The sequence below is a fragment of the Antechinus flavipes genome, chromosome 5 (assembly GCF_016432865.1).
Source record: "Antechinus flavipes isolate AdamAnt ecotype Samford, QLD, Australia chromosome 5, AdamAnt_v2, whole genome shotgun sequence".
Classification (NCBI taxonomy): Eukaryota; Metazoa; Chordata; class Mammalia; order Dasyuromorphia; family Dasyuridae; genus Antechinus; species Antechinus flavipes.
In genome coordinates, this window is record NC_067402.1 from 80,973,133 (window position 1) to 80,988,488 (window position 15,356).

The 15,356-nt window shown below is 34.1% G+C and overlaps 1 protein-coding gene across 4 annotated transcripts in view; it reads left to right on the forward strand.

Moving 5' to 3' along the window:
* ESYT2 (extended synaptotagmin 2) overlaps positions 1-15,356 on the forward strand; it is a 107,433-nt gene that overhangs the window by 55,444 nt on the left and 36,633 nt on the right. The window lies entirely within an intron of this gene.

The window sequence follows — 15,356 nt, forward strand, 5'->3', positions numbered from 1 at the left end:
CCTACATCCCTTAAAAGATATTGTCAAGTTCATCAGTTTCTTTTTGACCACATATCAGTGAGACAATTAAGCAGTCTTGTGGCTGTGTAGGAAAGGACCTCCGCAAGTTTTAATGTTACTAAGATATTATACTTCCTTTTGTTTAGCGTTCCATTATTGACAGAGACATGATGCTGGGCCAGTACCTGCAACTGCAGACGTAGCTTCATGGCATACAATTTGTCAGAATGGAACAGTGGTCCTGAGTGGGGAAGGAAGCCTACAGAGAACTATTAAGTTTCCAAGCTTTGAACTGATCCAGAGTTGCTGTAGGGTGGAGTGAGGGAAGACAGGAGGGAGAACAAGAGAGGGTGATTCATCTTTTGGGCTCTTCAGCTAGGAAAAATTTAACTTACCATAGTTTTTGGCAATTACAAATTTCCACACTTTTCCTGGTTTCTTTGTTTTTTTAGCTTGTAATGATGTCATAATTTTTGTGTGGAAAAAACTAACAGACTTAAAAAATGAGGTCTGAGTTAATCAAGTCTGTGACCTTAAATAAATATTTTAATAAATATATTACAATAGAGCTGATTTCCTTGGTAAATCTATGTATTTTATGCATTTAAAAACATTTCAATAGAGGGTTCAAATTTCATCAGACTGCCAAAGTAGTGCATTTACACACACAAAAAAGTAAAAAGTTCCAGGTTAGATAACCCACAACACAACAATGTGACTGTAACACCATATACTGAATTATTTTAATGGATAAATAAGGCCACTTTTGGCTTTTAGCTCAATTGTTACATAATCATATTATGTAATTTATCTGTTTTAATATTTAACAGAAGAAGTGATCTCACTTTTGTAGTGCTGTCTCTATAGTCAAACCATTACATTAATGCTTCACACAGTCATTTATGGTACTCCTTTACAATATACGATTGTATTGATAATTTAATCATTCTGTTTTGAGGGCCAGTTTTGATTCTATTAGAAGCAAGAAATATTTAAAAGCTAGTACATTGCTTTTATCATCTTACACACAGTAATTTTTCTTTTAAAGAAGTCCATAATTAGTTTCAAAACTATGCTTCATGAGTACAAACCGTTATGCATATTCTAAATAGTTCTTAGGTAAATGAAAGTTAAATAAGTTATCCAGTATTTAAGTTTATGCTTTACTTTTTTGGCCTGAAATTTAATAAACTTAACTGATAAGCAAAATTTAGTGCTTTGCTCTCTACTTTTTACTCAAAAAATCATATTATTCTTATTTAAATTTGGCATATAAATTTTTTTTCAAAAAAGTTTATTTATATATTATTATGATCTTGCAAAAAAAAAAAAAACAAAAACTAAAATGGTTATTTTAAAAAAGCTGGAGCCAAAGATTTAGAAATCATTAAATTAGACAGCTAAGCCATATATGGGCAATAAAGTTATCCAGCAGATGCTACAGACTGAAGGGAATTTTTGTCAGTTACTTTAAGCTGGAAAATATGAGAATGCTTCTGGTTGCCAAGTAATTCTTCCTCTTTAATAAAAAATACAAACTTTAAAGCTTTTTTGGCTATCTTTGTTCAGAAAGTTGGTGCTAATATTAGTGTTTAATCTCTGTAAACTTTGAGCTTTTCAACATTTTCCCCCAAAGCTTTTTTTCTTTTCATTACCTCTTCCTTTCTTTGCCTAGTTAAAAGTTAAAAGAGGAATGGAAAGAAGATCAAACTCTTCAGATACATAAGCATAGTAAAGCAAAAAAAAATTTTTTTTTTCTTTTTGCATTGGCTCTGTCTAAAACTGTCTTAAGTCCATAACCTCTCTGTCAGGAGACTTGGTAGGATGTTCCTCTGGAATTGTGGTAGCTCACCATACTGATCAGAGTTCTTATGTCTTTCAAGGTTATTTGCCTTTATGGTGTGATAGTTTTAGTATAAGTTGTTCTCGGTCGTAGTTCAATCTGCGTCATGATTTCTAACAAAACAGTACTTATTCCATTATGTTAATATATCATCATTTGGTCAGCCATTTCCCAACTTATTGGCATCCTTGTTCTTTGTACCAAAAGAGCATCTGTTAATATTTTCATACATATAAGTCTTTTTCTTTAATTCTTTCAAGGTATAGGTATAGTAATGGTATATGTCAAAGGATATACTCAAATACAGTGTTCTGTAAACTTTTGATTTTGGAAAGGAAAAGAAAATCCTTTGCCAGTTTACTGATTTTCTGAATGTCTCATTAATAAGATTAGAGGATAATTTATTACATTATTATTTATTGTATTGGTTGTTTTTTTTTTTTTTTTTGCTGAGGCAATTGGGGTTAAGTGAGTTGCTCAGGGTCACATAGCTAGAAAGTTTTAAATGCCTGAGGTGAGATTTGAACTCAGGGCTAATGGTCTATCCACTGTGCCATCTAGCTATCCCGTATTATCTCTTGTTAAAGACCTAGAAATAGAGCTGATTCTGGCGTGAATGAGAGACTAATCCTCTTTAGTAGAATATTAGCTCTTTTGGCAGTGTTGTCATTGGACCTAAGGAATAGCTAACCATTTAAATGCTTTATAGCCCCATTATAGTCTAACTGAATCATATTCCTGGGGTACATGACTCTTTTCTATGTTCCAAAGACTTCCACATGCAAGTAGAGACAGCGAAGGGTGCATCTAGACAGTCCTTTTCAGAAGTATACCAAGAATTTTCTGTGACTTGGGGACAGTTGCAAATATGAGGATAATAATACTGGATTCCACTCATATGGCTGCTAAATCTCAGAGATATCCTCATGGGATTTACTTAATCTATCTTTTTCTCAACTATTGATAATATGGAGCTCCAACACGGTCTCCATTCTCCCATCTTAGTTTATGATTCACATATAGAGCTATGATTTTTTGAAGAACAAGCCTTGGAGAAAGAAGAAAGTATTATCTAAATGAAAGATTGGCAATCTTTGGAGAAGCAAAGAAAAAGTTTTCTGTGGGTTTTAAAGTATGCCTCAAAACTACAAGAACTATTATGTCATGGGACATTTGGCCATAATTTTATTCAATTAGTAAACATTTATTAAGTGTCTTTTATGTCCCAGGAACTGTGCTAAATAAACACTGGGAATAGAAAAAAAGATACTTGATAGTCTCCGTCCACAAGTAGGTCACAATTTACTGGAAGAGACAACATGAAAACGAATATATACTAATAAACTATACACACGATATAGAGGAAATAAACAACATAGATAAGGCACTGGAATTACGAAGATTTGGGAAAAGTTTCTGTAGAAGGTGACATTCAAGCCCATTTGACTTGAGGAATTTGAAGGAAGCTAACAAAGTCAGGATAGACTCCAATTATTTCTCTGGGTGTGGATAGCATTTTTCATCGTGAATCTTTTCTTTGGAATTGTCTGGTATCATTGCTAAATCATTCCCAGTTGTTCTGTAAAATTTTAAGGAGACACTGATGGATGATGAAGATGAGCAGTGTTTTCTCATAAAATGAATAGAAGCAATGAAGACAAAACTAGTCTACAGAAAGCTTGACTTATAGATAAGCATGATCATCCCAAGGGCATTTGTAAAACAGTCACCAGAAAAATAACTGCAGTTTGTGTTCCATTATCTTTTGCAGAAGATGAGGAAACATCTTCAAATTTCTATTCCAGCAAGGTATTGTCCTTGTATATGAAATAGCATGAGAATGAGGGCAGAGATGTTATGTAGCCACTCACACCACCCAAACGACTACCTCCCCTCAGACTCCACTAGAAAGAAATGCACCTAACAACTGTAGGAATAGGAGAGACCAATACCACTTCTAGCCAGACCTTTAAGGCCTTTTGTAAAGATGGAAACTACCTGTTCAGTTGCTGCACCTAAGTTTTCCTCAGCAGCCACAACTGATGTAGCCCCAGGAGACAATTCTCACCACCAAAAGTGTTGACACTTAAAAAAAGTTTAATGGGTGTGATTTTTCACAATGAAAATGACATTTTGTTGTTATTGTTGTTGAATTTTTTTAAGTCTTCATGACCCCTTTTTGGATTTTCTTGGTAAAGATATTGGAGTAGTTTGCCACTTCATTTTCCAAATCAGGAAATTGAGGCAAACAGGATTAAGTGACTTGCCCAAGGTCACACAGCTAGTAAATGTCAAAGGTCTAATTTGAATACAGGAAGAACAACTTTAGGCTTAGTACCGTCCACTGCATCATCTAGCTGCCCCTAAAAAATGCCATTAAGGAAAATGAATTACTCTTTGCTTTATTGTGGCATACTTATGACCATTGTACCTTTCCATGGGTCTGGAAATTAAATTATTCTCTATGCATTGTCTTCCTTTATCAGGATTTGAGATCTTAGAGCTAGTGTTATTTCTTCTCATCTTTCTAATTATAAGATTCCAGAACCAAGCTATTAAAATTTAGCATTCTTTCTATTTTATCATGCTTTCTCATTTTAGATATTTTACGTTATTAATCCTATATATGTATGTGTTATATAGTATGTCTTTATTGCTATTTGGAAAACTTTATAGTTTCGAGATGACTGAATTCAATGTCTTTAATTATGGGAATCACAGTGTGACACATTTTAAAGTGCATGGTAATTAAGAAAGTACCTTTAAGGAATTGTCAGTCATCAAAGAACTTCATTTAGATTTTTGGAAGCATGTAATTAATCAGATAAACATTATAGTAGAGTAGAAAAGAAAAAATCTCAGTGGAATGCTCCATAGTCTAGATTCCAGCTTGTTTCATTACAGCTCTGGAAATGTTTGCAATGACAAACCCAACATTTTGCCTCATAAGATGTGGCTTTTCCAAGCGAAGCGTAACAGTTTTTGTGGAATGAGTTCATGGCTTTCAGAAATGCAAGTCTCACTGGCTCTACAGCTTCCTGAAATAGAAGTCTTACTCATGCAGTTGCATTGGCTTCAGTTGCTCTGGGGCTTGTTCTTTGTCGTGGGAATAGGCATCCTAATTTTAGTTGCCTTTCCTGAGCTTTTCCCTAAAACAGATTTTATCATGTCCCTCCACTATTCTTACCTTGATTGATGCCTTTTGTATAACCTGTTCTCTCAGCTGAGTGTATCTTCCCTTTAAATGTCAAAATGCCGTCTGTCCCCTGGCTCACATTTCACTCTGCCTTTTCAGCCTACTACTACTCCAGCCCATACTGATCTCCCCTTTCTTTGACTGTAGTCTGACCCACTCCACACAGCACTTGATTATATTCTTTATTTTTAACTCTTGTACATATGTACGACCTCAAGTGCAATAATATATAATTCTTACAGTAATGCTTTCTGTTTCTTTCCAAATATCCCCGGAGCCATGCTGAAAATGTCTTATTAAATAGATGCTGCCAAAAGTATTTGGGTAGATAGGTATATCTCTGGAATTGTTTTTATCACAAATATTATTACATGGGCTTTTTGAAAAGTCCATCCACTTTTGTAATTCTTTATGTGATATCAACCTTTTAGCTTCATCTTCCTGTGCCTATTTCATTTGAAATCTGAACTGGATATATCTTTAGAAATAAAGGTGCATATTTTATCATGCCTGGAGCCATAAGTTATGAATAACTGCTATTTCATGGGGACAATAACGATGATTTCTCTAAATCATTTATTGGATTATAAATATATTTATCATCTTTTTTGGACTTCTTTTGTCAGCTGGAACACAGTACAACCCCTTGCACTCATTTGCAAGGTGGCATAGTGAAATAATGGAACCAAAATCCTGCAATTCAAATCCTGTGCTTATGCTGTAACCCATGAGCAAGTCATTTCACCTCTGTTAGCATCACTTTTCTTGGAAATCACAGGATCATATTCTTGGAGTTGGAAAGAGCCTTGGTGATCTTCTAGGCCAGTTCTCTCATTTTACAGGTCAGAAAATGGGTTGCCCAGAGGTTACAACATGCCTAAGGTAACCCAATGTTGTAGTAAAGCCAGGATTTGAAACTTGGTTTTCTGATTTCCACAGTTTCCCTGTATTATATCACCCCTCACTATCTAAAAAATTGAAATAATACTTTCATCACTGATGTTACACTGTTCTGGAAACATGAGTTGTCAACAGAGGTGAATACAAAAGTATTCTTAAAAGTATTAATTACTAACACTTAAAGAAAACTCTTAAACTGTCTTAAGTTTTTTCTTTATATTTTTTAGGGTTGAGTAATATTAATATTCTAAAAAAGAGGGAATAAAGTTTAATGTAGAGAATCTTGTGTTTAGGAATAGGAGACTAGGACTTAAATATGGCTTGTAACATTTACTTCTAGATGTAACCGTTAGGTTAATTTATATAATTTTAAAAATGTTTTCTTGTTGTTAAATAATATATGTAATACTTAATGCTAATAAGGTTATGGCATTATTATTGAGGAGCATGCTTCACAAACATTAACTGCAACTTCTGTCTGTAATTTTGTCATTTGAATAAACCTTCAATTGATGTAAATCTCTACTCTTTTAAACTGCCTTTGATTATTGTTGAGACTGAACAATTCATTACCTCACAGCTCTCCTAGTGATGAACCCCTTTGAACCAACTTAGGCTAGTACTCAGACTAGAAGCATATATTTTCAAGATATTCTTAAAATATTTACCAGTTTGATGTAGATAATACATGTTAAATATGTTAAAATATATGTTAAATCCAATATATGTATATATACTTATACAGTTATCTTGCTGCACAAGAAAAATCGGATCTAGAAAGAAAAAAAACCTGAGAAGAAAAACAAAATGTAAACAAACATCAACAAAAAGCATGAAAATACTGTTTTGTCATCCACATTCAGTTCCCACAGTCCTCTTTCTGTGTGTGGATGGTTGTCTTGGAATTGGTTTAAATTATCTCATTGTTGAAGAGAGCCATGTCCATCAGAATTGATCATCATATAGTCTTGTTGGCATGTAATGATCTCCTGGTTCTGCTCATTTCATTTAGCATCAGTTCATGTAAGTCTCTCCAGGCCTCTCCGAAATCATCCTTCTGGTCGTTTCTTTCCTTTTTTTCTTTTTTCTTTTTTTTTGCTGAGGCAATTGGTCTTAAGTGACTTGCTCTCAGGGTCACACAGCTAGAAAGTGTTAATGTGTCTGAGATAAGATTTAAACTCAGATCCTCCTGATTTCAGGGCTGGTGCTCTATTCACTGCGCTGCCTAGCTGCCCCCATATTGGTCCTTTCTTACAGAACAATAATATCATTACATTCGTATCACGCAATTTGTTCAGCCATTCTCCAATTGATGGGCATCCATTCAGTTTTCAGTTTCTAGCCAATACAAAAAGGGCTGCCACAAACATTTTTGCACATGTGGGTCTCTTTCCTTTAAGATCTCTTTGGGATGTAAGCCCAGTAGAAATGCTGCTGGGTCAAAAGATATGCACAGTCTGATAACTTTTTGAGCATAGTTCCAAATTGTTTTCCAGAATAGTTGGATCCATTTACAGTTCCACCAACAAGGTTTCAGTGTCCCAGTTTTCCCGCATCCCCTCCAACATTTCTCATTATCTTTTCCTGTCATCTTAAGCCAATTTCACAGGTGTGTAGTAATATCTCACTGTTGTCTAAATTTGCATTTCTCTGATCAATAGTGATTTAGAGCACCTTTTCATATGACTAGAAATAGTTTCAATTTCTTCATCTGAAAATTGTCTGTTCATATCATTTGACCATTTTATCAATTGGAGAATGGCTTGAATTCTTATAAATTTGAGCAAATTCTCTATATATTTTAGAAACAAAGCCTTTATCAGTACTTTTGAATGAAAAAATGTTTTCCCAGTTTATTGTTTCTCTTCTAATCTTGTCTGCATTAGTTTTGTTTGTACAAAAACTTTTTAACTTAATATAATCAAAATGATCTATTTTGTGATCAATAATGATCTCTAGTTCTCTGGTCACAAATTCCTTCATCCTTCACAGATCTGAGAGGTAAACTGTCCTCTGCTATTCTAATTTGTTTATATCATTCTTTATGTCTAGATCTTGAACCCATTTTGTCCTTATCTTGGTATACAGTGTTAGATATGGGTCAATGCCTAGTTTCTTCCAACTAATTGGAACGTTTCCCAGCAGTTTTTGTCAAATAGTGAGTTCTTATCCCAAAAGCTGGGGTCTTTGGGTTTGTCAAATACTAGATTGCTATAGTCCTGTGAAGCTAACCTATTCTACTAATCAACTTCTCTGTTTCTTAGCCAGTATCAAATAGTTTTGATGACCACTGCTTTATAATATAATTTTAGATCTGGTACAGCTAAGCCACCTTCATTTGCTTTTTTTTTTTCATAATTCCTTTGAAATTTTGACCTTTTGTTCTTCCAGATGAATTTTGTTATTTTTTTCTAGGTCAGTAAAATAGTTTTTTTGGAGTTTGTTTGGTATAGCACTAAATACATAGATTAGTTTAGGTATTGGTGTCATCTTTATTACAGTCGCTCGATCTATCCAAGAGCACTTGATATTTTTCCAATTGTTTAGATCAGACTTTGTTTGTGTGAAAAGTGTTTTGCAATTTTGTTTATATCGTTCCTGACTTTACCTTGGCAGTTAGAACCCAAATATTTTATATTATCGACAGTGATTTTAAATGGAATTTCTCTTTGTATCTCTTGCTTTTGGATCTTGTTAGTGATGCATAAAAATGCTAATAATTTATGTGGATTTATTTTGTATCCTGTAACTTTGTGGATTATTATTATTATTTTTTTATTATAACTTTTTATTGACAGAATCCATGCCTGGGTAATTTTTTTTTTATAACATTATCCCTTGCACTCACTTCTGTTCCCACTTTTCCCTTCCTTCCCTTCATCCCCTCCCCCAGATGTCAAGCAGTCCTATACATGTTGAATATGTCACCATATATCCTAGATACAATATATGTGTGCAGAAGCGAAGTTCTCTTGTTGCACAGGAGGAATTGGATTCAGAAGGTAAAAAATAATGTGGGAAGAAAAACAAAAATGCAAGCAGTTCACATTCATTTCCCAGTGTTCTTTCTTTGGATGGAATGTCCATCCTTGATCAATTGAAACCGAGTGAGATCTCTTTGTCAAAAAAATCCATTTCCATCAGAATATATCCTCATACAATATTGTTGTTGAGGTATATAATGATCTCCTGGTTCTGCTCATTTCTCTTAGCATCAGTTCATGTAAATCTCTCCAAGCCTTTCTGTATTCATCCTGCTGGTCATTTCTTACAGAAAAATAATATTCTATAACATTCATATACCACAATTTTACCTAACCATTCTCCAATTGATAGACATCCAGTCATTTTCCAGTTTCTAGCCACTACAAACAGGGCTACCACAAACATTTTGGCACATAGAGGTCCCTTTCCCTTCTGTAGTATCTCTTTGGGGTATAAGCCCAATAGAAACACTGCTGGATCTGGTCATCCTTTGGTATGCACAGTTTGATAACTTTTTGAGCATAGTTCCAAATTGCTCTCCAGAATGGTTGGATATATTCACAGTTCCACCAACAATGTATTAGTGTCCCTGTTTTTTAATTGATTCTCTAGGATTTTCTAAGTATATCATATCATCTGCAAAGAGTGATAATTTGGTTTCCTCATTACCTATTCTAATTCCTTTAATCTCTTTTTTCTTTTCTTATTGCCAAAGCTAGCATTTCTAATACAATATTGAATAGTAATGGTGATAGTGGGCAACTTTGTTTCACTCCTGATCTTATTGGGAATGGATCTAGTTTATCACTATTATATGCTTGCTGATGGTTTTAAATAGATGCTACTGACTATTTTAAGGAAAAGTCCATTTATTCCTATACTCATTAGTGTTTTTAATAGGAATAGATGTTGGATTTTATCAAATGCTTTTTCTGCATCTATTGAAATGAACATGTTTTTGGTTAATTTGGTTATTGATATAGTCAATTATGCTATTAGTTTTCCTGATATTGAACCCCAGCCCTGCATTCCTGCTATAACTCCTGCTTAGTTATGATGTATTATCCTGGGGATGGTTTTCTGTAATCTCTTTAATGATATTTTATTTAAGATTTTTGCATCAATATTCATTAGGGAGCTTGGTCTATAATTTTCTTTCTCTGTTTTTGTCCTACCTGGTTTAAGTATCAGTACCATGTCTGTGTCATGAAAGGAATTTGGTAGGAGTCCTTCATTCCCTATTTTTTCAAATAGTTTATAGAATATTGGAGTTAATTGTTCTTTAAATGTTTAGTAGAATTCACATGTAAATCCATCTGGTCCTGGGGATTTTTTCTTAAGGAGTTGATTAATAGCTTGTTCTATTTCTTTTCCTAAAATGGGACTATTTAAGTAATATATTTCTTTTTCTGTTAATCTGGGGAATCTGTATTTTTGTAAGTATTCTTCTGTTTCACTTAGGTTATCAAATTTTTTGGCATAAAGTTGGGCAAAGTAACTCCTAATTATTGCTCTAATTTCCTCTTCATTAGTGGAAAGTTCTCCCTTTTCATTTTTGAAACTAACAATTTGATTTTCCTCTTTCCTTTTTCTAATCAAATTAACTAAAGGTTTATTTTGTTGTTTTTTTTATAAAACCAACACTAGTTTTATTTATTAATTCAATAGCTATTTTTTAACTTTCATTTTTATTAATTTCTCCTTTTATTTTTAGAATTTCAAGTTTGGTATTTGAGGGTTTTAATTTGTTCTTTTATAGCTTTTTTAGCTGCAAGACCAATTCATTGATCTTTTCTTTCTCTGTTTTATGCAAGTAAGTCTCTAAAGATATAAAATTTCCCCTTATTACCGCTTTAGCTGCATCCCACAAATTTTGGTACGTTGTCTCATTGTCATTCTCTTGGATGAAATTATTAATTGTATCTATGATTTGCTATTTCACCCATTCATTCTTTAGGATGAGATTATTTAGTTTTCAATTACTTTTTGGTCTATATTCTCCTGGCCTTATATTGCATGTGATTTTTTTATTGCATCATGCTCTGAAAAAATACATTTACTATTTTTGTCTTTTTGCATTTGATTTTGAGGTTTTATGCTCTAACACATGGTCAATTTTTGTATAAGTTTTCATGAACTACTGAGAAAAAGGTAAATTCCTTTCTGTCTCCATTTAATTTTCTCCAAAGATCTATCATATCTAACTTTTCTAACATTTTATTTACTTCCTTAATGTCTTATTTATTTTCTGGTTTGATGTACGTAGTTCTGAGAGAGTAAGATTTAGAGGCTTAATCTGCTGTTGGTTTCAGAGAAAGTTAGAGGAAATTACAGAGTCATGTCTGCCCTCCGCTATTTTGGCTCTGCCCCTGTAAGTCCAAATATTCTAATAGAGGGAGACAATAGATATGGAAGAAGTGTGTCCTGTTCTGGTTTGGAAGTATTTCACATTGTGAATAAAATTAAGAGAATTAGGCTGAAATACCCTTTCCAGGAACAGTGATAGAACTGTTTAATTATGAATCTAAAAGTGGGAGGAGGAAGAATTGCCCAGGGCACAGAATGAAGCCTGATTGGAGGCACACCTCAATGTCGGGTTATGTGAGCTCTTTAGGAATCAGGACAGCAGGATTCTACAGTGAGAGGTCCTGAGTTGAGAGTGAAGTCTTCTGAGACATGGTATGTAGTCAGCGTGGCCTGTGAGAAGATAGAAGTAAACTTAATCTGTTTTCAGTATCTTTAGCTGTCTTTGAACAATAACAGTTACACTGGTCTGTATGGTCATTTTTAGGTTAGCAAATCAAATTTGAATTCTTTTAGAATATTTCTCTTTTACAGATGAATGTCAAGGACTTTTCTCATTGAAGTATAGAGCTTAAGTTTGTACAACCAGGAGTATTATGTCAATGTATTAGAAAGTGATTTAAGAAACTGCTTTCTGGAATCTATTTAGGAAGAAGAAAAGGCATCAAGAACTATGTAGTATAATACTGAATCAGATCTATTAAACTTCCATTAAATGAATAATTTTAAGTGTAAAAACAATGATTTTATCTTGAACATATTAGAATAAACATTTTATTACTGAATTATACTAGCAATTTAATAAACTTCATTGTGCTTTTGAGTCAGAATAGTTGGCTTAGTTTTTGTTTCTCCTTAGGTTTCCTAGATTTCTATGCTTACCTCCATCTCTTTCATATGTAGGCCCGCTAAATCTTGGAGATTCAGACAACTTGCTCGTTATAGTGTTTCAGGACAGAGTCCTGGGCACCTCGGAGCTCCTGGGCCTTGGCTTTTCTGGTCTGAGTTCCTTGGCACAATTTTAGTTTGACACTGTCCATTCTCATTCTCCAGGATTTCTAAAGTATCCGACTACTTTGGAGCTATATTAGGAGGCTCTAACCTCTTGCTGTCTTCTAACATGGATCCTTATAGACAGTATCTGTGCCTTGCCCATTTCTGGGACTTCTAGGGAAGATGTTCTGTGCTATACCAGCTTTGCTGACAAAATCAAATTTGATCTGCTGACCTAAAAATGACCATACAAACCAGTGTAACTGTTATTGTTCAAAGACAACCCTTTGCCTGTTGTCTTTCAGCTTCTGATTGACCTCTTGTGAATTTTCTTTTTTGGTTTGTTATTGGATTTCTTGTTATTCAATCTAGTATAAATTTCATGGTTTTGATGTTATAGATTTGTAGTAGCTGGCAATCTGTAAAAACCCTCCCCCCCCCCCTTTTTTTTTTTTCAGGCAGCTGTCTTACTCAATTCCTACTGAAAATTTTACTCAAGTCCTACAAAATATTTGATCAGCAGCCTTTTGAGATAGATATTGCAAATGTTATCCTTATTTTATTATTAGAGGGGAGTAGTGGTTGTTAAGTAATTTTCTGGTTGTGTCTGACTCTCTTTAACAAACTCATTTGGAGCTTTCTTGGCCATGGTTTATTTCCTTCTCAGGATTTTACAGATAAGGGACTGAGTCTAACAGGAGTAAGTGACTTTCTCAGGATGACATAGCTAGTATGTGTTTGAGGCCAGATTCAAACTGCCAAGAAGGTGCCAAGAAGTTCAATTATAAATTGCCATCACAGAAAGAACTATAAATAATTTTTTTATATCCTTGTTTGGACTTTGTTTTGCTTAGAATTAATTTTTCCTTAATGTAATCTTCTAATTCCTCCTCCTTTCTCACCTTTTCCTTCTATTTTCCTGTTGAATGAAGTACATTTCTCTTCTAAGCTATGTGTGTGTATTCTTCCTCCTTTCAAGAGAGATTCAAATATTCAATGACTTCCTCTACTATTTCTTCCTTAGGCTTAGAATATACGCAAAATTAACCTTTTTAAATCCCATATGGTTGTTCATTCTTCTTTACCTTTATTCTTACTTACATTCTTATTCATTCTATTTCTTTTTACTACTCTGATTGCACTTCAAAGTTTCTATGCTATTCTGATCTTTTAATCAGGAATGTGCAGAAGTCCTCTATTTCATCAAAGGTTTGTTTTTTCCCTCCCTGTAGGATTGTACTTAGTTTTGCTGAGTAAGTTGTTCTTGGTCATATGTCTGAGTCAAAATCTGAGTGGCAGAATTTCAGGCTTTGCTTTGGGATTTCTGATTATTCTGTGTAAGACTTGGTTAGAGGCTGAAAATAAGTCCCTGTTCTGCTCTTGGGAGTGAAAGCCACACACATTTACTACTTGCTTTTGAACTTGAACTTTTCTTGATTAACAACCTAGTTCTATGACCACACTCTTATCTTACAGCTTAGTCTATCCTCCATCTGTGACTTGAACGTGTACAGAGCTACCAAATACCTATTCTTGCACCATATGCAAATTTAAAGTCCTTGTATTAGATCTGGGCCTTTCTCTTTCCCTGGGGTACAGGTTCTTTGCATTAGAGGGTTCCATGCTTGTCTCATGGGCAGACTCCATCCCCAGTGTCTGAAAACCTCTCTATCTCCTTCTGCTTACCTGGCCTGGAAAAATGACTCACTTCGATTCTTTTTTTTTTTTTTTTTTTTAATTTCTTGATAAGTGTTCAGTCTGATGAATTTTCTAGATCTTTTTGGAAGAAATTTTCTATTTTGAGGAGTGGAGATTGTTGTACTTCTTTCTGCTACTCTACTATCTTGACTCTTAAGCAGTTTCAATAGAAGTTGCAGGTGAACCTGGAAAGGGGGAAACCTGGTTCGCACGGAATTGATGAAACATAGGTAATTAGAGTAGATTACTGTCTTCAAGAATTTGCCAGTCAAGTCAAAAAAAGCACAAAAGATATCAGGAAACCTAGAGTCTCATCCCAGTCCTGTCAGGCCCATTGTCATTAACCTCTCTGTATTGCAGTTTTCTTGTCTGTCTAATTGAGAGCATTATACTAGTTGATCGCTATGATAATTTCCAACTGTAGAATTCTTTGATCTTTTTATTGTGCAAGTTCAAAATTCAGCAAGTTTGAGGGAAGTTGTTCATTTCAAGGATGAGAGAAAAAATATTTTAAAGGATGAGTGGATATATGAGAATGAGGAAATAATTATTGATATGTGTTGAGATCAAGGACACAGGTAAGTCTTGCAGAGGAAAGGACATAATTCCTGAAACAGGATAAAGGAAGGGCTGAATGAACGTAGACATTTGTGTTAGATGGTATGTGGGAGTTGATGGAAAGGGAGAGCTTGAGGGAGCTCAGCCTTCTCAGGAAAGTAGGAAAGAAGGAGTACTGAGTGAGACTATGAAAAGCACACATGTAGGTTGAGTATTTGGGGAGTTGAAAAGCTTTGAAAGGACTATTGTTGGAGTATCATGGGGGGCCCTTTAAGCAGCCGTAAAAATTTTCCTTTTCGTAGACCTATGAAAGATTCCACTGACATCAGTTAATAGAGAAAACTAAGATATTAGTTAATTGACATAATTTCAGAAGTGATGAGAGTTGGGTCTTTCCCTTCAACTCTCTGGATGTGAGATCTGTCACAATATCCAGGAACATAGAGTTTAGAAGCATTCAATTAAGTCTTTATTTCAGTTTGGCAAAAAAAAAAAAAAAAAAAAAAGTTTTTCCCTGTAATATTGAATGTATTACTAGATTTTTTTTGACATTTTTCTAAGTTTTTATGATGAAAACTTGTCTTTATGTGTATTTTTCCTTCCCCCAAGCACTTTTATTTTGGTATTACATATATTAGTTTTGCAGAAGAGATAGCAGGGTATAAGCTTCAAGGCAAAGCTCTGTGACCTTTAATATTTCACTTTACCTTTAACCCTAGACTCCTCATCTATAAAATGAAGCGGATGTTCTAGGTGATTTCTCAGATCCCTTCAATGTTTATCATTTTATAATTCTAAGAAGTTTTGTCTACAAAATGCCAGTTAATTGAATCTTTCCTCTCTTAAGAAATATCTTTCCTGCTTTTTAGATAATATGTA